The sequence below is a fragment of the Oncorhynchus kisutch genome, linkage group LG5 (assembly GCF_002021735.2).
Source record: "Oncorhynchus kisutch isolate 150728-3 linkage group LG5, Okis_V2, whole genome shotgun sequence".
Classification (NCBI taxonomy): Eukaryota; Metazoa; Chordata; class Actinopteri; order Salmoniformes; family Salmonidae; genus Oncorhynchus; species Oncorhynchus kisutch.
Window position 1 is genome coordinate 77,991,018 of NC_034178.2, and position 6,000 is coordinate 77,997,017.

Here is a 6,000-nt window from a genome sequence, read left to right on the forward strand (position 1 = left end):
AGCATACAGACAGAGCAACATAGGACAAGCAAGACGTAGCATACAGACAGAGCAACATAGGACAAGCAAGACGTAGCATACAGACAGAGCAACATAGGACAAGCAAGACGTAGCATACAGACAGAGCAACATAGGACAAGCAAGACGTAGCATACAGACAGAGCAACATAGGACAAGCAAGACGTAGCATACAGACAGAGAAACATAGGACAAGCAAGACGTAGCATACAGACAGAGCAACATAGGACAAGCAAGACGTAGCATACAGACAGAGCAACATAGGACAAGCAAGACGTAGCATACAGACAGAGCAACATAGGACAAGCAAGACGTAGCATACAGACAGAGCAACAGAACAAAAAGCAGCAAGACAAAATTCATAAAAGCAACAAAGTGTTTCCACACCTCACAAGCTACAGACAACACAGAAAGCGGCAACACACAGCTAGGGATTATGATCACAAATCTGATTGACCTTTAGCCATGTCACTCATGCTGCCAAACATACCCTTGTAAAACTGACCATCCTACCAATCCTCGACTTTGGCGATGTCATTTACAAAATAGCCTCCAATACCCTACTCAACAAATTGGATGCAGTCTATCACAGTGCAATCCGTTTTATCACCAAAGCCCCATATACTACCCACCATTGCGACCTGTACGCTCTCGTTGGCTGGCCCTCGCTTCATACTCGTCGCCAAACCCACTGGCTCCATGTCATCTACAAGACCCTGCTAGGTAAAGTCCCCCCTTATCTCAGCTCGCTGGTCACCATAGCATCTCCCACCTGTAGCACACGCTCCAGCAGGTATATCTCTCTAGTCACCCCCAAAACCAATTCTTTCTTTGGCCGCCTCTCCTTCCAGTTCTCTGCTGCCAATGACTGGAACGAACTACAAAAATCTCTGAAACTGGAAACACTTATCTCCCTCACTAGCTTTAAGCACCAACTGTCAGAGCAGCTCACAGATTACTGCACCTGTACATAGACCACCTATAATTTAGCCCAAACAACTACCTCTTTCCCAACTGTATTTAATTTTAATTAATTAATTTATTTTGCTCCTTTGCACCCCATTATTTTTATTTCTACTTTGCACATTCTTCCATTGCAAAACTACCATTCCAGTATTTTACTTGCTATATTGTATTTACTTTGCCATCATGGCCTTTTTTGCCTTTACCTCCCTTCTCACCTCATTTGCTCACATTGTATATAGACTTGTTTATACTGCATTATTGACTGTATGTTTGTTTTTACTCCATGTGTAACTCTGTGTCGTTTTATCTGTCGAACTGCTTTGCTTTATCTTGGCCAGGTCGCAATTGTAAATGAGAACTTGTTCTCAACTTGCCTACCTGGTTAAATAAAGGTAAAATAAAATAAAATAAATAAATAAATGTCTTCATACATCTTGTGAAAGTGTGATAGGTGGTGCAGTTGTGTGTCTGATGGCAGTGTATTCCAGACATGGGAAGCTCTCACAGAGAAAAGGGATTTACTAAAGGTGCTTTTCCTTAAGGGAACTATACAGTCACTTCTCATGGAAGACCTTCTGGATCTGCTGCCATATGTTTGGGTTTTCTGTTTAACAAAACTACTGAGTGGAGGGGGAGCCAGGCCATTTAGGATCTTGAATACAAGATGTGCGTCGGTGTATTGCACAAGATTTTCCCAACTCAGGAGCTCATGCTTTTTGAGGATGTAACAGTGATGATGGCTATTGAGCTTTCTATCAAGCACTTTGAGAGCCTGTTTGTAGACAGACTGAATAGGTTTTAATGTTGTACAGCAAGCTTTGGCCCAACTAGTCAAGCAGTATGTTAAGTGGGGGAGTATCATAGATTTGAAGTACAGTTTTGCTACTTCTGTAGTCAAACAATTTCGTATAAATCGGAAATTAGCTAGGTTGAATTTGGTTATCTGAATGACCTTTTTCACATGCATTTTAAAAGAGAGGTTGGAATCAAGTATGATGCCAAGGTACTTAAAATCAGAAACCACTTGGAGCTTCTCCCCTGGCTCATAGACATCTGGCTCAGTAGCATCTGTTGCCCTCTTTGTGAAGAACATGCAAACTGTTTTTTTTCACATTGAGATGAAAACACGAGTCACTGAGCCACTTTGTAACCTGGACCATTACAGTAGTGAGTTCTTGTGCAGCTTGTAGTTTGCTCTTTGCATGCACATATATCACTGTATCATCTGCATACATTTGAACTTCAGACCCAGTACAGACAGAAGGCAGATCATTAATGTACAGGCTGAACAGGAGGGGCCCCAGTATTGACCCTTGGGGCACGCCCTCATCATAACTAAGAGTGGGCGACAGCTCATTGCTAACTCTGACACACTGAGTTCTGCCTTCAAGGTATGATTTCATCCATCTCAAGGCATCGGGGGGAAAAGTTGAACTTGGACAATTTTGTGATGAGAATCTCATGGTTAACAGTATCAAAAGCCTTCCTTAGGTCCATAAAGAACAGCCCCGACAACGCCCCCTTTGTCCATCTTGGACTTCACATTTTCCAGAAGAAAGCAGTTGGCCGTTAATGTGCTGTACCAGGTGGTGACACAGCCCAACAGGATGCTCTCAATTGTGCATCTGTAAAAGTTTGTGAGGGTTTAGGTGACAAGTCAAATTTCTTCAGCCTCCTGAGGTGCAGTTGCGCCTACTTCACCAACTGTCTGTGTGGGTGGACCATTTCAGTCCAAAAAGAAGATCAAGGACATCAACCACCCGAGCCATTTCAGATCGCCACTGAGGTACTCTCCACCTCCTCCCCTGCTTTCCCGTTGATGTGAATAGGGGCGTGCTTGGATAGTTTCATCTGAGCCACCGGCTTAATCCTATTCTTTAACTTTGATTTTTGGTTGTGATGGAGACGTGAATCCAACATGTAAATGATTTATTTCTAGACAAACTGGAATTAAAGCCTGACTAGGTCAGCGGCACTATCCAAGCAGAAGATACAACTCCTTCAAATGTTGATATTTGGTTGCGTTGACAAGCAAACACACAATTCAATATCCAGTTTGTCTACAATTGAATAAAGAATAGGACTAAATCAAATCAAAGTTGATTTGATCATATTCTTTAACTTGTATTTTTGGTTGAGATGGAGACCTGAATCCAACATAGTAATGATTCACCTGTAGATTCCATTTGAAATCAACGAGAGCTAGAACCCCCCTGTGCCTATATGTACTGTCTATGTTCAGTTGAACCCTGGGTTGAATTGAAACAATAGCTGTTGATGACTTCCCTAATGCTATATACAGTGCCTTGCGAAGGTATTCGGCCCCCTTGAACTTTGGGACCTTTTGCCACATTTCAGGCTTCAAACATAAAGATATAAAACTGTATTTTTTGTGAAGAATCAACAACAAGTGGGACACAATCATGAAGTGGAACGACATTTATTGGATATTTCAAACTTTTTTAACAAATCAAAAAACTTTACTTTCAGTGCAGCAAACTCTCTCCAGAAGTTCAGTGAGGATCTCTGAATGATCCAATGTTGACCTAAATGACTAATGATGACAAATACAAACCACCTGTGTGTAATCAAGTCTCCGTATAAATGTACCTGCACTGTGATAGTCTCAAAGGTCCGTTAAAAGCGCAGAGAGCATCATGAAGAACAAGGAACACACCAGGCAGGTCCGAGATACTGTTGTGAAGAAGTTTAAAGCCGGATTTGGATACAAAAAGATTTCCCAAGCTTTAAACATCCCAAGGACCACTGTGCAAGCGATAATATTGAAATGGAAGGAGTATCAGACCACTGCAAATCTACCAAGACCTGGCCGTCCCTCTAAACTTTCAGCTCATACAAGGAGAAGACTGATCAGAGATGCAGCCAAGAGGCCCATGATCACTCTGGATGAACTGCAGAGATCTACAGCTGAGGTGGGAGACTCTGTCCATAGGACAACAATCAGTCGTATATTGCACAAATCTGGCCTTTATGGAAGAGTGGCAAGAAGAAAGCCATTTCTTAAAGATATCCATAAAAAGTGTTGTTTAAAGTTTGCCACAAGCCACCTGGGAGACACACCAAACATGTGGAAGAAGGTGCTCTGGTCAAATGAAACCAAAATGGAACCTTTTGGCGACAATGCAAAACGTTATGTTTGGCGTAAAAGCAACACAGCCCATCACCCTGAACACACCATCCCCACTGTCAAACATGGTGGTGGCAGCATCATGATTTGGGCCTGCTTTTCTTCAGCAGGGACACGGAAGATGGTTAAAATTGATGGGAAGATGGATGGAGCCAAATACAGGACCATTCTGGAAGAAAACCTGATGGAGTCTGCAAAAGACCTGAGACTGGGACGGAGATTTGTCTTCCAACAAGACAATGATCCAAAACATAAAGCAAAATCTACAATGGAATGGTTCACAAATAAACATATCCAGGTGTTAGAATGGCCAAGTCAAAGTCCAGACCTGAATCCAATCGAGAATCTGTGGAAAGAACTGAAAACTGATGTTCACAAATGCTCTCCATCCAACCTCACTGAGCTCGAGCTGTTTTGAAAGGAGGAATGGGAAAAAATTTCAGTCTCTCGATGTGCAAAACTGATAGAGACATACCCCAAGCGACTTACAGCTGTAATCGCAGCAAAAGGTGGCGCTACAAAGTATTAACTTAAGGGGGCTGAATAATTTTGCACGCCCAATTTTTCAGTTTTTGATTTGTTAAAAAAGTTTGAAATATCCAATAAATGTCGTTCCACTTCATGATTGTGTCCCACTTGTTGTTGATTCTTCACAAAAAAATACAGTTTTATATCTTTATGTTTGCAGCCTGAAATGTGGCAAAAGGTCACAAAGTTCAAGGGGGCCGAATACTTTCGCAAGGCACTGTAGGCCTAAATAGCATCATTGAGGATATATGACTTATAAAGTATGGTTCCATTTCATTTACTCTGTTATAAACCTATCTTTCTGAATGGCTTCAATAGCAACACTGAATATATTTATCTCAATAATCAATCATCATAATCATTCTCATGATAGACCATTGGTAGCTTTCAGTGACAAATCTGAAATTTGGGCTTGGCTAAAACCCTGGATGACAGAACACATCAATAGCTGTAGGTAGATCAGCTCTCCAGTAGGAGGTGCTGCCCAGACTATTGTTAATTTGTTAACACTGGATGTAACGTTGAACATCTGACATTATTTCAAAGGTACAAATTCAACATACTTTATTCAAGGTTTGTCTATGTTGAAAATTGGTCACCATGATGACATAATCCTATGGTTTAAATTTCACCCTCAAAACAAGTCACAATACATTGAAAAATTATGTTGAAACAATGTTGATTCAACAAGTCTGTGCCCAGTGGGTGGGCTACCGTGAGGAGTCAACAGACCCTTTGGCTCCCATAGCCTCAAACCTGTGATATTGTCAAAATGTAATGAAATCCAGTCCCAGGTTGGAGCTATTGCTCCCTGGGCTAGTGTGCAGTGTGCAGATTGAAAAGCATGATCTATCAATATGCAAATACCATGCTTCCAGTGACAACAGAGAGTGATCTGGTATCTGTGGTAATTAATCAGGAGATGTTCTACCTTTTACCCCTCCACCCTCCTCCCAGCCAAACACACTAGGCCAGCTGCATGGCTCCACCCTCCTCCCAGCCAATCACACTAGGCCAGTTGCATGGCTCCACCCTCCTCCCAGCCAAATACACTAGGCAGGCTGCATGGCTCCACTCTCCTCCCAGCCAATCACACTAGGCCAGCTGCATGGCTCCAACCTCCTCCCAGCCAATCACACTAGGCCAGCTGCATGGCTCCAACCTCCTCCCAGCCAATCACACTAGGCCAGCTGCATGGCTCCACCCTCCTCCCAGCCAATCACACTAGGCCAGCTGCATGGCTCCACCCTCCTCCCAGCCAATCACACTAGGCCAGCTGCATGGCTCCACCCTCCTCCCAGCCAATCACACTAGGCCAGCTGCATGGCTCCACCCTCCTC